This window comes from Pristis pectinata, chromosome 34, assembly GCF_009764475.1.
Source record: "Pristis pectinata isolate sPriPec2 chromosome 34, sPriPec2.1.pri, whole genome shotgun sequence".
NCBI lineage: Eukaryota > Metazoa > Chordata > Chondrichthyes > Rhinopristiformes > Pristidae > Pristis > Pristis pectinata.
In genome coordinates this window covers 7059976-7078167 of record NC_067438.1, presented here as the reverse complement: position 1 = coordinate 7078167, position 18192 = coordinate 7059976, and the positions used below count along the sequence as shown (strand labels likewise).

At 50.9% G+C, this 18192-nt stretch overlaps 1 protein-coding gene across 1 annotated transcript in view; it reads left to right on the top strand.

Moving 5' to 3' along the window:
• Positions 1-3281: 3281 nt before the first annotated feature.
• LOC127585838 (gamma-aminobutyric acid type B receptor subunit 1-like) overlaps positions 3282-18192 on the top strand; it is a 60948-nt gene continuing 46037 nt past the window's right edge. Inside the window, exon 1 of the mRNA XM_052043538.1 lies at positions 3282-3570. The gene's annotated coding sequence lies outside the window, so the exon portion shown is untranslated. The remainder of the gene's footprint in view (positions 3571-18192) is intronic.

Here is an 18192-nt window from a genome sequence, read left to right as displayed (position 1 = left end):
TGTAAAAAACATCCCTGTCATCCCCCTTATACCTTCCTCCAATCACTTTAAAATTATGCCCCCTCATGTTAGCCATTGTTGCCCTGGGAAAAAGTCTCTGACTGTCCACTCGATCTATGCCTCTTATCATCTTGTGCACCTCTAGCAAGTTGCCTCTCATCTTCCATGTCTCTAAAGGGAAAAGCCCTAGCTCACTCAACCTATCCTCATAAGACATGCTCTCCAATCCAGGCAGCATCCTGGTAAATCTCTGCAACCTCTCTAAAAGCTTCCACATCCTTCCTATAATGAGGCAACCAGAACTGAACACAATACTCCTAGTGTGGTCTGACCAGAGATCTATAGAGCTGCAACATCACCTCATGGCTCTTGAACTCAATCCCCCGACTAATGAAGGCCAACACCCCATGTGCCTTCTTAACAACCCTATCGACCTGCACGGCAACCTTGAGGGATCTATGGACGTGGACCCCAAGATCCCTCTGTTCCTCCAGACTGCTAAGAGTCCTGCCATTAACCTTATATTCTGCCTTGAAATCATTCAGGACAGAGCAGCCCACTTGATCGATGCCCCGTCCACTGCCCCGAGTGTTCACACCCCCCCCCCCCCCCTCCACCTCTGGCACACCATGCTTAGTCACCCAGGCCAACTCCTGCAGGACCTCCCAGACTCACAACCTCTCCCACCAAGGGCACATGGTCCCACGTCTTGGAAATCCACCACCAATCTTGGGATCTCCCTCACCATCAGCATTGGCCGACTACCTTCACCAGAAGGACTGCAGTGACTTAAGAAGACAGCTCACTACCCTTCTCGGGGGCAATGCATACAAGCCTCGCCCACATCCCAGTAATGAATAATTTAAACATCTCTCTCTCTCTCTCTCTCTCTCATTTCCTGTCCTTTTACCCTCCCCCGAACGTTCTCAATCTCCCCCTCTCTGTTCTGCTGTTCCCTTCCTCTCCTTTGCCGTTCAATTTCTGTACATTTCCAGCACTTTTTATCTGGGCTCGTTTTGTGCTTAAGTCACACAGCGCTGGGATCTAAATGAACAGGTGCAAGAGTGAACAATGGGGCACTAGGACCTTGCGGTTGCTGATAAAAGGAGTCAAAGGATGAACAATCAGCACCATCATAGAACATAGGACAGTACAGGCCCTTCGGCCCACGGTGTCTGTGCCGAGCATGATGTCAAATTAAACGAATCCCTTCTGCCTGCACAAGAGCCAAGCAAAGGGAATCTGCCCAGGTGAGCGCTAAGACCCGGCGGTTGCTAATGTAAGCGGGTAAAGGTGGACGATTAGCATCATCACCCACGCCAAAGAATGTAACAAGGTGAGCGCCAGGACCCGACGGTTGTTAATATGAGCAGCCGCAGGGTGAACCGTCAGCATCGTCAGCCGCACAGAAGAATGTAACAAGGTGAGCGCTAGGACCCGGCGGTTGCTAATATAAGCAGGTAAAGGTGGACGATTAGCATCATCAGCCATGCCAAAGAATGTAACAAGGTGAGCGCCAGGACCCGGCGGTTGCTAGTAAGAACAGCCGAAGGGTGAGCCATCAGCATCGTCAACCGTACGGAAGAATGTAACCAGGTGAGCGCTAGGACCCGACGGCGCAGGGGCCGTGTATTTGATTGATGGGCTCCCTCTCCCACCTGCCTGGCCCAGAGCCACGACTCTTTGCAACCTCGGTCAACCCATCACAGACACCCCAGCGCCATAAAAAAATCAAGAGCGTTGGCTTTTCAATCTGATTATTTAAAAAAAAATAGAGAGAAATAACTTGGAGACGACCTATTGTAACCGAGGAGGCAAATTTTGGATTTATCCCTGCAAAGAGGATTAGAGAGGCGATCATCCGGCAGCTTGCGCTGTACAATTGCAACATTTGCAGAACGTCGAGCGGAGACTTCTGCAAACAATTAACATTTGGCAGCACACCTCTCCAGCAGAGAAAACCCTTTGCAATTAAATCGCAGGCTCCGAGAACGGGTGGGAGGAGGGGGGGGGGGGGTGAAGGCGAAATTACACCCCCATCGCCCAAAACAACAAAAAAAGAGAAATGTGAACAGTTATTTGGAGAGACCTTCGCGAGATATTTCCAGGGCTGAGAAGCCCCGGGTCCCTGTCTGATAGTGTCGAGCAGTGAATTTAAATCCGGCGTAGCAAGGGATAATGATGTAGAATTTGTGTTTATATTTTATTAAACGAAGCAGCAGCAGAGACGCGGGCTTCAGAAACGCCCACCCCACCGCTGGGTGAGACTGACAGGACGGCTCCCGGAACCTGACCCGCTCGTCTCCCTACCCTCCTTGACCACTTCGACAGCCCACTTCCCCCCACCCCCAGTGGTAAGATACCCCCACCCCCCACTTCTCGAACCGAGGGGGACCCAGCTGTCAAAACCGAAGCGGGGTGTGTGTGTGTGTGTGTGTGTGTGCCGGGGAGTGAGAGATGCCTGGATTTTGATTTGTTTTGGAGGGGGGGGGGGGGGGGGAGATCGTTGAATCGGATGTTTTACGCTGGGATGGGAGGATTGAAGGCTGCTGTCCCGGGGACTCTCGCCCTCACCACACCCTTACTTCGGCTCCACTGGGAATTTCAGCGGGGAGATCTGCTCCCTTTTACCTCCCCCTCGCTGTGAAATCTCACAGGAATACTGCCTTTTCCCGGATCGTGGACTCCGCAACCATCCGACAGGGGAGAGACACAGAGAGAGAGAGAGAGAGAGATCGGACCCATTCGCATCTCCGCCCTCCCCACACACACAACATCGATCCCCGCCGCTGTTCCAACCGGCCTCTTCGCTGCCAAGAAGGACCCTGTTCCATCAACGCCGGTACAAACGACGGGAGCTCGCCGGCGAGCCGCTTGTGTAACCCCGGTGAGTACTGACAACACTTACTAGTCCCCACTCCCGCTTATAACCTTGTACTGCATTTTATATTGCATTTTAAAATCCATTCTGTGCACATAGCAAACTGACTCTGCAACTATTTTTCTGCATATGTGAGATATAGAGGGGTGTGTGTGTGTGTTTAACAGGGGAATGCATTGCCAAATGCTGCTCCCTGTAGAGATTCCGGGGGCTGTTTTCACCCGTTCCGGCTCTGGGCGGGTGAGGAAGCAGCGGCCGGTGTGTGTGTGCACCGAGGACCGGGCGCCCTGTGTAATAAGGGAGCGAGAGAGAAGGGGTGGGTGGTTCCTGCGAGGGGTTTTTTCTCCCCCCCCCCCTCAGGTTCGTTCATATTTTGCTCATCTTTTTGAGATTCGCACCTCCCCGCGGTTAACCGTCGGGGCGCCGGTGCGGAAACAGGTGTGGGATGGGGGAATGTTTCATTTTAAAGCTCGCAAGTGGCTTCCCAGCCGAGTTCTGATCGCCCTGACCCGATCTCGGTCCGTCCAGAATTATTCAACACCCCCAGCACTGGACTTTCCTCGGCCGCTTTGATGCTTGCTCGTGTATCAAATTGGGTGACACCCGTCGCTGGGGTTTTGTTGGTGGGGGATTCGAACCCACGGCAGGGGAGGAAGGCGACCGTGAGACCGTCACGGACGGGGTCGGGGGTGAGTTACTGGCTTAAATCTAATGGAGGGGTTCAGGGGGTTTATATATGGAATAATGGATCCTTGGGTGTGTGTTACAGGCTGGGATCTCATCCAGGGGTTCGGGGGTTTATATATGGAATAATGGATACCGGGAGTGTGTTACAGGCTGGGATCTGATGCAGGGGTTCAGAGGGTTGACTGTTCAATACCTTGGATTAGAATGTAATTGTGATGTTCACTAAGATCACACTTAAATATTAGATTTGTGTGAGTGAATTAGGCTGGGATTCCACCAAAGTGCTCTCTGGTGACTTGTACATCCAGTATTGGATACCTTGGCGTGAGGCAGTGGCTGCAATCTATTGGAGTGATCCAGTCCCTTTGATGGATCAGAGGCAGGATTGTAATCGCTGAGGGGTCTGTCACCTTGTGTATCCTCGCCTGGTTTATACTTCACTCACTTTTAAGATGGACTGTTAATTGATGCTCTGACAAGTTTTGGAAATCTTGCATTTTGAGAGACGTGGGGTTAATGCAGTGGGGCAGTGTTGAGTAGACAGTCAACTGTGATCTTGTTGGATGGTAGAGCAGGTTTGTGGGGCTGAATGGCCTAGAAGAGTGGATCCCCAGGAGTGAGTTGCAGGCTGGGATCTAGTCCAGGAGTCCCACCTTCTCATAGTGGTTGGAGGCTGACTTCATTCCTGACAGATGCGGGTGATCCAGATGCACACTCCACAGCTGGAGGTGTTGAGGCACTTCTCCAGGTGTGATGTCACAGCTGTCTCGCCCTAGACCACCCCCACCGTGAGCTTTGGCTATTCAAAGCATCACCCGTTGGGCCATCCCTCTGCAAAGGGTCACCCCAGGGAGTTCCACCTTAAAGTGAAGCTCTTGGAAGGGTTCGGAGTATGTGACAGCACCGTGGTGCAGCAGGCAGAGACCCGGGTTTGATCCTGACCTCCGGCGCTGTCTGTGTGTGTGGAATTTGCATGTTCTCCCCGTGACCGTGTGGGTTTCTCCCGGGGGCTCCAGTTACCTCCCACATCCCAAAGATGTGCGGGTTGGTGGGTTAATTGGCTGTATGTTGCCCCTGGTGTGTGGGTGAGGGGTAGAATCTGGGGGGAGTTGATGGGAAGGTGGGGAGAATAAAAAAATGGGGTTAGTTAGGGTTGATGTAAATGGGTGGTTGATGGATGGCAAGAACTCGATGGGCTGAAGGGCCTGTTTCTGTGCTGTATCTCTCAGTGACAGAGCTTCACAGTGGCACAGTGGTTAGACCCACTGCCTCACAGCTCCAGAGACCTGGGTTCGATCCTGACCTCCGCCGCTGTGTGTGTGTGTGTGTGTGTGTGTGCGCGCGTGTGTGTGTCTCTCTGTATCGGCATGTGTGTGTGTGTGTCTGTCTCTGTATCAGTGTGTGTGTGTGTCAGTGTGTCTGTATCAGTGTGTCCCTGTGAGGGTGTGTGTGGGTGTGTGTGTGTGTGTGTGTCTGTCTGTGTCCCTGTGTGTGGAGTCTGCACGTTCTCCCCGCGCCTGCATTCCCCACCGCCTCCCCCTCCCCACCCCCCCGGGTGCTCCGGTTTCCTCAAAGACGTGTGGGCCGGTGGGTTAATTGGCCGCTGTAAATTTGCCCCCAGTGTGTGGGAGTAGGTTATAGGAACGGGATTGATGAGACGGCTCTGAGACCCAGCATAGACTCAATGGGCCAAATGAGCTCTTCCCGTGTCCTAAGGAAGGCGATGAGAAAATAAATATACAAATATACAATCTGTCTCAAAGTGGGATACCTTGTGTCTCTTTATTATTTCATAAATATAATTTATTCATGATATCCAATAAATACAACTGGTACATGTCTGTCTCTAAATTCATTATACCATCTAATCAATACAATTACTGTGCATCAATGCCTTTCCTGTTCTGTCTTTAAACAATGCACCCATCAAGTGTTTGAGAGGCTGTTACACAGGACCCAGCCCTTCAGCGTCCAGAGGCAGCAGGGTCGAACTCAGAGCATTCAGAGGTGTGTGTGTGTGTGTGTGTTTGTGTCTCTGTGCGTGTGTGTGAACAAGCAGATATGAGCCAGTGTGTGTGAGCTCTGTGTACAACAGAATGGATGAGTGTGTGTGTGCAGGCAGGCGTGAAACTGTGTGCGCAGATCAGATATCTTTATTAGTCACATGTATATTGAAACACACAGTGAAATGCATCTTTTGCCTAGAGTGCTCTGGGGGCAGCCCGCAAGTGTCGCCACGCTTCCGGCGCCAACATAGCATGTCCACAACTTCCCAACCCATACGTCTTTGGAATGTGGGAGGAAACCGGAGCACCCAGAGGAAACCCACACAGACACGGGGAGAACGTACAAACTCCTTACAGACAGCGGCTGGAATTGAACCCGGGTCACTGGTGCTGTAAAGCGTTACGCTAACTGCTAGGCTACCGTGCCTGCCCAACTACGAGCTACAAGCGTGTTTGTGTACGTGTGGGCAGGTGTACGAGGGAACGTGGGAGCGTAGGTTTAGGCACGCGTGTGTGTGTATACAAGCAAAGATGCAGGTACATATGTGTGAGATGGTCTGTGGTTGCTATGTTTAGTCTTACTGTAGCCCCTGGGATGTCCGAGGACACTTGCCTGCCAATATTGGGCCAGGTTGCGAATTCAAAGCCCGTCCGGTGTGGCTCATGTGGACTCAAAGTCAGAAGAGACCACTCAGCCCACTGAACCCGTGCTGGCTCCCTGGTTGAGGGATCCCAACAGTTCCAGTCCCCTGCAAGTTATTCTCCCTCCAGCCCCCTCTGCGGTTGCCGCTTGGGAGGCCCTGCTTTGCATCACCCCACCTCACAGTGTCCCGGCTCATCGCCGATCACCGTGTGACAGAGACTTCTCCCGCATCCCTACTTGTATTTTATGCCCGGAATTTTAAATGTGTGCCCCGCCCCACCCCATGAGCCACCCTCCCCACTAGTGAGACCAGCTTGCCTCCATTGACTCTCCTCTCGATCCGGGGAATGGAAGGTTTAACGTACGAGGAGAGGATTCAGTAATCCAAGGTGCAGAGGGACTTGGGAGTCCCAGTTCAGAATTCCCTAAAGGTTAACTTGCAGGTTGAGTCGGTGGTAAGGAAGGCAAATGCAATGTTAGCCATCATTTTGACAGGACTAGAACATAAAAACAAGGATGTAACACTGAGGCTTCATAAGGTGTTAGTCAGACCGCATTTGGAACATTGTGAGCAGTTTTGGGCCCCGTATCTAAGGAAGGATGTGCTGGCCCGGAAGACGGTCCAGAGGAGGTTCACCAGGATGATCCCAGGATTGAAAGGGTTAATGTATCAGGAGTGTTTGATGTCTCTGGGCCTGCACTCGATGGAGTTCAGAAGGATGAAGGGGGGAGATCTCATTGAAACCTACCAGGTACTGACAGGCCTGGACAGAGTGGACGTGGAGAGGATGTTTCCATCGGTGGGAGAGTCTGGGATCTGAGGCACAGCCTCAGAATAAAGGGACGTCCCTTTAGAACCGAGATGAGGAGGAATTTCTTCAGCCAGAGGGCGGTGAATCTGTGGAACTTGTTGCCACAGAGGGCTGTGGAGGCCAAGTCATTAGGTGTATTTAAGGCAGAGATTGATGGGTTCTTGATTGGTGAGGGGGTTAAGGGTTACGGGGGGAGGCGGGAGAATGAGGTTGAGAAAAGAAAATCAGCCACGATTGAATGGCAGAGCAGATTCAATGGGCTGAATGACCTAATTCTGCTCCGATATCTGATGGTCTTATGATCTCAGCTCCAATTAAAACAAACCCACCTCCTCCAGTCTCGTATTCCCAAAATATATTTTATTTAGTAATATATACAGTGAGTACAATCTGTATACGTCTTCTCCACATTCATTATACCATCAATTCAGCACATTCTTGTACTACCTCAGTGCACGGTGTAATGAATTGACCTGTTGAACGGTCTGCAAGACGGGTTTTTCACTGGACCTCAGTACAAGTGACAATAATAAACCAATTCCAATACCAATGGTGGTTCAGTGCACAAAGTGGCATTTAAATAAAACCTAGTATTGAAAGGCAGGGCCTTGCAAAGGGCAATTGGAGAGCAGGCTTGAGGGAGAATAGTTTGCAGGGGAGTGGCACTGTCGGGATTGCTCGGCGAGGGAGCCAGCACGCACTCAGCGGACCGAGTGGTATCCAATGACTTTGGTCCGCATGAGCCACACTGAAGGGTTAAACTCCCCCCAACCTAGTTCACTAATGCTCTCCCATGTTTACTCCATCCGCCCAATAATGTAACTCCAGACTCTCAACAACGGCGCAGCGGGTAGAGCCGCTGCCTCACGGCGCCGGAGACCCGGGTTCAATCCTGACCTCCGGCGCTGTCTACGTGTGGGGTCTGTTTGTCCTCCTTGTGACTGCATTTAGAAAACCTACAGCACAATTCAGGCCATTCGGCCCACAAAGCTGTGCTGAACATGTCCCTACCTTAGAAATTACTAGGCTTACCCATAGCCCTCTATTTTCAGCCCTGGGGAAAAGCCTCTGACTATCCACATGATCAATGCCTCTCATCATCTTATACACCTCTATCAAGTCCCCCCTCATCCTCTGTCGCTCCAAGGAGAAAAGGCCGAGTTCCCTCAACCTGCTTTCATAAAGCATGTTCCTCAGTCCAGGCAGCATCCTTGTAAATCTCCTCTGCACCTTTTCTATGGCTTCCACATCCTTCCTGTAGTGAGGCGACCAGAACTGAGCACAGTACTCCAAGTGGGGACTGACCAGGGACCTATATAGCTGCAACATTACCTCTCGGCTCCTAAATTCAATTCCATGATTGATGAAGGACAATACACCATATGCCTTCTTAACCATTTACCACTAACCACCCCCCCCCCCCCCCCCAGGTGCTCCGGTTTCCTCTCACATCCCAAAGCCCTGTGGGTCAGTGCATTAATTAATGGCCCCTGTAAATTGCCCCTGGCGTGCAGGTGAGGGGTGGAATCTGGGGGCAGCTGACGGGAGTGCGGAGGAGAATGAAATGGGATTGGTGTAAGTGAGTCAGTGTGGGGTCAGTGGGCCGAAGGGCCTGTTTCTGCCCTGGCTGCCTCGGTTTCTAACATAGCGGGGTAAAAAAAAGAATCCAGATGCTGGAAATCTGAAATAAATGGTAAATTGCTGGGGAGACTCGTGTGTGGGGAGAGGAAGAAGTGTCGATGTTTCGGGTTGAAGCCCCTTTGTCAGAACTGGAATAATGAAAACAACAAACGAGTTTTAAGTGCAGAGAGCAGGAGGGCAGAGGGAGTGTCTGTGAACCGCTGGAGACCAAGGATGCCCAGGGAACGCCAATGTTGTCAGTCCGGTCTAGTTAATGGGCAGACGGGGGTAGATGGAGAGTGGAAACAAGCGGCAGTTGGATGTTCACACGATCACAGTCAATTCCCGGTTCTGATGAAGGGCCAGAGACCGGAAACCTTAATCATTTCTCTCCCCCGCCACAGATGCTGGGGGATTGCATTCAAATCTGGTTGCCCTGGCCTCATCCGGAAGATCAGGATGCATGGGATCCACCGGTGACTTGGCCGCTGGGATTCAGAATTGGCTTGTCCATAGAAGGCAGAGGGTAGTGGTCGATGGGATTGATCCTGGCTCGATGTCCGTGGCTAGTGGTTTTCCACAGGGATCTGTACCGGGACGGCTGCAGTTTGTGATGGATATAAGTGACCTGGATGAAAATGTGGATGGGTGGGTCAGTAAGTTTGCAGTCGATACAAAGATTGGTGGTGTTGTGGATGGTGTAGGAGATCGCCAAAGGATACAGCAGGATATAGATCAGTTGCAGATATGGGCGGAGAAATGGTAGATGGAGTTTAATCCGGGCAAGTGTGAGGTGTTGCGCTTTGGGAGATCAAATGTAAAGGGTCAGTACACTGATAATGGCAGGACCCTTAACACTGTTGATATACAGAGGGATCTTGGCGTCCAAGTCCATAGCTCCCTGAAAGTGGCTGCACAGGTTGATAGGGCGGTAAAGAAGGCATATGGCCTGCTTGCCTTTATTGGGGGTCAGGAAGTTACGTTGCAGCTTTATAAAACTCTCGTTAGGCCGATCTGGAGTATTGCATTCAGTTCTGGTCGCCCCATTACAGGAAGGGTGTGGAGGCTTTGGAGAGGGTGCAGAAGAGGTTCACCAGGATGCTGCCTGGATTAGAGAGCATGAGCTATAAGGAGAGGTTGGACAAACTAGGGTTGTTTCCTCTGGAGCGGTGGAGGCTGAGGGGAGACCTGATAGAGGTTTATAAGATTATGAGAGGCATCGATAGAGCAGACAGCCCGTATCTTTTTCCCAGGGTTGAAATGTCTAATACCAGAGGGCATGTATTTAAGGTGAGAGAAAGTAAATTGAAAGGAGATGTGCAGGGCAAGTACATAGAGAGTGTTGGGTGCCTGGAATGTGCTGCCAGGGGTGGTGGTGGAGGCAGATATCACAGAGGTGTTTAAGAGGCTTTTAGATAGGACCATGAATGTGCAGAGAATGGAGGGGTACGGACGTGGTGTAGGCAGAAGGGATCAGTTTAGTTAGGTGTTTAATTACTAGTTTAATTAGTTCAGCACGGCATGGTGGGCTGAAGGGCCTGTTCCTGTGTTGCACTGTGCGATGTCCTAGATGCTACCTGATCTAAACAGTGCTTGTCTCTTCAGTACCCTCTGCAGTGGCCTTGGGAGATCCTCAGCTGTTTGCAGCTGATGCATCCAAGCAACTGTTTTTATTTCTAAAATATATTTAATTTGTAATGTATGCAGTAAATACAATTGGGACCATCTCTCTCTACGTTCATTCTACAAGCTAATCAATACATTCGCTTACAATGCACCAAGGCCATTCCTGTTTTCTCCTTGAAAATTACACCGGTGAGGTGTTTGAGAGACTGGTGCACAGGACCCAGTCCCTCAGTGTCCAGTGACTGCAGGACCCTAGACTGTAGTCTTTCTCCACAGAGACTTAGCATTGGCTGCACCCAGCTTCAGTGCGTCCCTCAGCACGTACTCCTGCAGCCTGGAATGTCCCAGTCGGCAGCATTCCCTCATGGACATCTTGCAGTGCTGGGAGACCAACAAGTTTCGGGCAGACCAAAGGGCGTCCTTCACCGAGTTGCTGACCTTCCAGCAGCACTTCATGTCTGTCTCGGGGTGTGTGTGTCCCCGGGTTAATGCAACTCAGCGGCCTTTCTCGTTCCTCCTCAGGGTTTGGCGGCTCCTGGCAGAGGGGGCTGCCTCTTCCCACTGCTCGCTCGGTGGGGGGGGGGGGGGTTACAGTAACAACGTGGGTACTTTACTGGACGAGTGTGCAGATGCCTAGGCTGATGATTTGGAGGCAGGAGGTTAGGGGGAAGTGGGTGTCGTTGTTAAGTGAATCGGGACGGGGAGGCTGGAATCATTAAAGCTGCTCAGTAAACACTCAGCCCGTTCACTGATTCCGGGGAGTGCGATCTCCAGCTCTGACCATCGTGCCTCATTACACAGCAGCCTACTGAAACCGTAGGGGAGTCGCGGGGCGCAGGGAGAGTGTGACATGGTGCTGGGACAAGCCATGATTTGATTGGTGGAGCAGGACTGAGGGGCCGAATGGCCTACTCCTGTTACTGATGTACAGCACAGGAACAGGCCCTTTGGCCCACAATATCTGTGCCAAACACAATGCCAAATTGAACTAAATCCCTTCTGCCTGCACATGATCCATATGCCTCCATTTCCTGCACATTCATGTGTCTAACAGCCTCTAAAACACCACTATCGTATCTGCCTCCACCACCACCCCTGGCAGCCCACTCTGTAATAAGATGTACCCCACACATCTCCTTTAAACTTTCCCTCTCTCAGGTTAAATGCAAGCCCTCTAGTATTTCCTATTTCTACCCTGGGAAAAAGGCTCTGCCTGTCTACTCTGTCTATGCCTCTCATAATCTTATAAACTTCTATCAGGTCTCCCCTTAGCCTCCAGCGCTCCAGAGAAAACAACCCAAGTTTGTCCAACGTCTGCTTGTAGCTCATGCCCTCTAATCCAGGCAGCATCCTGGTGAACCTCTTCTGCACCCTCTCCAAAGCCTCCACGTCCTTCCTGTAACGGGGGCGGTGGGGGGGGGGGGGGGGGTGACCAGAACTGCACACAATACTCCAAGTGTGACCTAACCAAAGTTTTATACAGCTGCAACATGACTTCCTGACTCTTATACTCGATGCCCCGACCAGTGAAGGCAAGCATGCCGTATGCCTCCTTTACCACCCTAGCTACTTGTGTTTCCACTTTCAGGGAGCTACGGACTTGGACCCCAAGACGCCTCTGTACATCAGTGCTGTTAAGGGTTCATGTACCCACCACCCTCTGTGAGAGGAAGTTGCCCCTCAGGTCCCTTTTAACTCTTCCCCCCTCTCACCTTAAACCTCTGCCCTCTAGTTTTTGATTCACTCTCCCTGGGAAAAAGACTGAGTGCATTCACCCTATCTATGCCCCTCATGATCTTATACACCTCTATAATGTCACCCCTCAGTCTCCTATGCTCCAAGGAATGAAAAACCAGCCTGCCCAATCTATCCCTATAACTCAGACTACAGGAGAGAAAATCATGCTCTGTGATTTATAGAAACTTCCAAAGATTACAGTTGCAATTCTGAATGAAATAAATTCCACTTAAAATTCCCCGTGAAGTTGGTCATAAAGTTAAGAGATTAGATGTTGAGGCCTACTCATTGTTCTGGGGTCAGATTGGAAAATTGCATCAGGTCTTTGCCTCAGTTTAGTTTTGCCACCATAACGGGTGGTGATGGGGCCTCTCCCCAAAGTTCAGGACCCAGGAGAGCAACAGTACAGGCACTGCTGTGGAACTGGTGGGTCGGCATGGCAGCCTCGCCATCGGTGGGTCAGTGGCCAATCTTGTTGGCAACCTCCTGGTCTCCAGTCCACCATACCCTCACCCACCAAGAGGAGGTGCTGGGGGCCAATTTGCTGGTCTTATCTTGTGTTGACCAACCAGAGCCATACAGCAGGGAAACAGGCCCTTCTGCCCATTGAATCCATGCTATCAGCCACCCATTTACACTAATCCTGCTTTAATACCATTTTTTAAATTCTTCCCCACATTCCCAACGACTCCCCCGCAGATTCTACCCCTCACCTCTATACACTAGAGGCAATTTACAACAGCAAATTAACCCACCGCCCCACACGTTGTTGGGATATGGGAGGGAACCGGAGCACCGGGGCCGTCACGGGGAGAACGTGCAAACTCCACACAGACAGCACCCGAGGTTGGGATCGAATCTGGGTCGCTGGCGCTGTGAGACAGCGGGTCTACCCGCTGCGCCACTGTGCTGCCCATAAGTTGCTGCCAAGATAAGATCTTTACCAGTCACATGTACGTCAAAGCACACAGTGAAATGCATCTTTTGCGTAGGGTGTTCTGGGGGCAGCCCGCAAGTGTCGCCACACTTCCAGCATCAACATAGCATGTCCACAACTTCCTAACCCGTGCGTCTTTGGAATGTGGGAGGAAACCGGAGCACCCGGAGGAAACCCACGCAGACACAGGGAGAACGTACAAACTCCTTACAGACAGCAGTGGGAATTGAACCCAGGTCACTGACACTGTAATAGCGTTACGCTAACTGCTACACTAAATCAATTTACCAATTTTTATTGACCAAATTTTGGCCCACTACATCCACGCCAACCATTGGACATATCGACCCTAATCCCATTTACCCGCACTTGATCCATAACCTTCCTTCCCTTGGCCATTCAAGCATTGTCCAGATGCTCCTTAAATGCTGTGAGAGTCTCTGCCTCCACAATCCCCTCAGATCAGGAAGACTGGATAAAGAGATAAGATAAGATTTCTTTATCAGTCACATGTACATCGAAACACAGTGAAATGCATCTTTTGTGTAAAGTGTTCAGGGGGCAGCCCACAAGTGTCACCACGCTTCCAGCGCCAACATAGCATGCCCACAGCTTCCTAACCCATACGTCTTTGGAATGTGGGAGGAAACCGGAGCACCCAGAGGAAACCCACGCAGGCACGGGGAGAACGTACAAACTCCTTACAGACAGCAGCTGGGATTGAACCCGGGTCGCTGGCGCTGTAATAGCATTACGCTAACCGCTGCACCACCGTGCTGTTTTGGTGTTTGTTGGTGAGAAAATTGTCCAGCAGTTTATGGGGAGGCAGCTACACTCCGAGAGCTGCTAATTCCTCTGTGATGAGATGTATCTCTCTGTTATTGACCACCCCCCCAAAAGAGACAGCTCAAACGCCCCTGGAATTTTCTACCCTGGAGGGTTGTGGAGGCTGGACCATTGGAGGTATTAAAAGAGGAGCTAGATATATTTTTAAATGCTCATGGAATGGAGGGGTGTGGGTAACTGGCGCAGAAGGGGACCCGATACCTGGGGCAGATCGGCCACAATCACATTGAATGTCGGGACAGGTTTGACGGGTCAAGTGACCTACTCCTTCTCCTGCTTCCTTGTGTTCTGACAACTGCCTCTCCAAGACCCCGTGAGATTTGTGAAACTGCTAAAATGGTAGATTAATTGCAGTATGTTAAGACTAGCAATTAATCGCTTGAGAATCCTTTTAGTTTTGGGACTTCAATACAACCTCCCAATCCCATAAAAGAATAAATAAAACTTTGGAGTCTCAGTCCAACAACTAGTAAACTGTTATTAAGGGACTTATTGAATTTAATATTATTTAATTGATTTTATTCTTAATTCATTCCATCAACTTTCCTTCCCCACTCATTTCTCTCCTATATTCCATTTGATTCTTTGTTGCTCTTACTTCTGCCTCTTTATTCATCCTTTGATGTTTCATTTGGTCCCGCTGTCACAGGTTGCCTCCGCGAGCAGCGAGACAGGTGAAACATTTATTGGTGGGAGGACGAGGCAAAAGTCCCTCTGTAAAACGTTCCACCTCAGCTCAAGCCAGACTGAGCAGCTCTGTGTGGTGCTGAGGGAGCCACCTCTCAGTAAACTGTGTGCCCTCGCAGGTCAATGATCCAACCGAGCTGTGTCGACGAAGAATATTGGGCAATATTCCTCTGGCCTCGGTCTCTATTCCCCTCTACTTCCCCTCTCTCAGTCCTGATGCAGGGTTTCGACCCAATATTTCGACAATTCCTTCCCCCCCACAGATGCTGCCTGACCCGCTGAGTTCCTCCAGCAGATTGTTATTTGCTCCAGATTCCGGCATCTGCGGTTTCTTGTGTCTCCAGTATCGGGCAATGCTTATGCCTCCACAGACATCACTTAAGCAGATTGTCTGGCTGTTAACAGTTTGCTGTTCATGGACAACACACAAAATGCTGGAGGAACTCAGCGGGTCAGGCAGCATCTGTGGAGGGAAATGGAGAGCTGATGTTTTGAATCGAGACCATCTGAACTGAAAGGGTGAGGGGAGACACAAGAGATTCTGCAGATGCTGGAATCTGGAGCAATACACAAAAAGTGCTGGAGCAACTCAGCAGGTCGGGCAGCATCTGTGGAGGGAAATCAACAGTCGACATTTCTGGCTGAGACCCTTCATCAAGACTGGAAAGGAAGAGGGCAGAAGACAGAATAAGAAGGTGGGGGGAGGGGGAGGCGCACACGCAGGCAGGTGATAGGTGAGTCCAGGTGAGAGGGGGGTAGGTAGGTGGGTGGGGGCGGGAGGGAAGATGTAAGCTGAGAGGTGACAGGTAGAAGAGGCCAAGGGCTGAAGAAGGAATCCGGTGGGAGAGGGCAGTGGACCGTGGAATAAAGGATGGGAGAGGGGAGGGGAGGAGATGGGCAGGTCATCAAGGCGGGGGAAGGGAGCCACAGGGATGACAAAGTTGTTGGGGGGGGGGTGAAAGAAGGGGTGGAGGAGTCTAGCAAGAGCTAGCAGGTGGTAGGTGGATCCAGGTGAGGAGGGGTGATAGGCTATCTCCCCTCTTTCAGTTTGGATGAAGGATCTCGACCCAAAAGGTTGTCTCTCCATTTCCCTCCACAGATACTCCCTGACCCGCTGAGTTCCCCTAGCATTTTGTGTGTTGCTCCAGACTCCAGCACTTGTAGTCTCTGCTGTCTCCCTCCAGTTGTTTACGGGATCTTGCTTTGCACAAATTGGTATCTCAGCAATGATTAAAATTGGTAAATTGGTTTATTATTGTCGCATGTACCGAGGTACGGTGAAAAACTTTGTTTTGCATGCCGTCCATACAGATCATTTCATTACAACAGTGTCAGTCTGAATGGATAGTACAAGGGAAAAGCAATAAGAGAATGCAGAATAAAGTGTTACAGTTACAGGGAAAGTGCAGTGCAGGCAGACGATAAGGTGCAAGGGCCGTGATGAGGTAGATTGTGAGGTCAAGAGTCCATCTTATCGTACTAGGAAACCGTTCAATTGTCTTATAACAGCGGGATAGAAGCTGTCCTTGAGCCTGGTGGTACGTGCTTTCAGGCTTTTGTATCTTCTGCCTATTGAGAGAGGGGAGAAGAGAGAATGTCCGGGGTGGGTGGGGTCTTTGATTATGCTGGCTGCTTTACCAAGGCAGCGAGAAGTGTAGACAGAGCCCATACATCAAGGCTGGTTTCCATGATGTGCTGAGCTGTGTCCACAACTCTCTGCAGTGTCTTGCGGTCACGGGCAGAGCAGTTGCTGTACCAAGCCAGGATGCATCCAGATAGGATGTTTCATATGGTGCATCGATAAAAGTTGTTGGGGGTCAACAGGGACATGCCAAATTTCTTTAGCCTCCTAAGGAAGTAGAGGCGCTGCTGAGCTTTCTTGGCCGTGGCGTCTACATGGTTGGACCAGGACAGGCTATTGGTGATGTTCACTCCTAGGAACTTAAGGCTTTCAACCCTCTTGACCTCAGCACCGTTGATGTAGACAGGTGCATGTACACCGCCCCCCTTCCTGAAGTCAATGACCAGCTCTTTCGTTTTGTTAACAATGAGGGAAAGGTTCTTGTCACGACACCATTCCACTAAGCTCTCTATCTCCTTCCAATACTCCGACTCATCGTTATTTGAGATACAGTCCACTATGGTGGTATCATAAGCAAACTTGTAGATGGAGTTAGAGCAGAATCTGGCCACGCAGTCATGAGTGTTTAGGGAGTAGAATAGAGTAGAGAGCTGAGGACACAGTGGGGCACCAGTGTTGAGGATAATCATGACAGAGATGTTGCTGCCTATCATCACTGACTGTGGTCTCTTGGTCAGAAAGTGAAGGATCCAGTTGCAGAGGGAGGTGTTGAGTCCCAGGTCTTGGAGTTTGGTGATGAGTTTGCTTGGAATTATAGTATTGAAGGCGGAGCGGTAGTCAATAAACAAAAGTCTTACGTAGGTGTCTTTACTGTCCAGATGCTCCAGAGGTGAGTGTAGGGCCAGGGAGATGGCGTCCACCATAGACCTGTTTCAGTGGTAGGCGAATTGCAGTGGGTTGAGGTTGTCTGGGAGGCTGGAGTTAATGTGTGCCATGACCAGCCTCTCGAAGCACTTCATGACGGTTCAAGAACTGAATGGTTGAACCCAGTGGTGTAGGACTTTGGGCTTCTGATCAGGTTTGGGATGGATGCTGGGGATCCCCTCTTCCCACAGGTCAGTTTGGATCCATTTGCTTGTGACCCCCTCAGCAGAGGAGAAAGGCCCTTTTAAACACGTGTCGATTGGGAGATGAATCCCCACTTACTCCAAGACAACAGCGGGAAGAGAGGGGGAATGCTCCATTTAACAATGAGTGGGTCCACCTTCATGTGGCAGCACAGTGGCGCAGCAGGTAGAGCCATTGCCTCGCAGCTCCAGAGACCCAGGTTCGATCCCGACCTCCGGCGCTGTCTGTGTGTGTGGAGTTCGCATGTTCTCCATGTGACCCTGTGGGTGTCCTCCCCCCCCCCCCCCGGGTGCTCCGGTTTCCTCCCACATCCCAATTACCTGCGGGTCAGTGGGTTAATTGTCTACTGTAAATTAAAACACAGAACATACAGCACCGGAACAGGCCCTTCGGCCCAAAATGTCTGTGCTGCACACAATCCACATCCCTCCACTCCCTGCATATTCATGTGTCTATCTAACAGCCTCTTAAACACCACTGTCATATCTGCCTCCACCACCACCCCTGGCAGCACATGCCAGGCCCCCACCGCTCTCTGTGTAAAAAAAAACTTGCCCCGCACATCTCCTTTAAACTTTCCCCCCCTCACCTATTCCCTCCAGTATTTGGCAATTCTACGCTGGGAAAAAGATTCTGACTCTTGACCCTATCTGTGACTTTCATAATTTTATAAACTTCTCTCTGGGGGGATGCGGGGAGATTAAAATGGGATTAGAGCAAATGGTCGGCACAGACACGGTGGGCTGAAGGGCCTGTTTCTGGTGCTGTAACTATAACTACACTGATGGTGTTCTCACTCCACCCTCTCTTGAGGGGGGAGGGTCCGCTGCCTTTGGGTGGGCATTATCGTATTAAAGGAAGGTTTGCCATTATATCCTTACCCTCCCCCAACGTGTCTCCCCCCCCCCCCCCCACTGCCCCCTCCTGACGGAAGTCTCCCCCCTACCGTCCCCTCCCGACGGAAGCCTCCCCCCTACCATCCCCTCCCCACGGAAGCCTC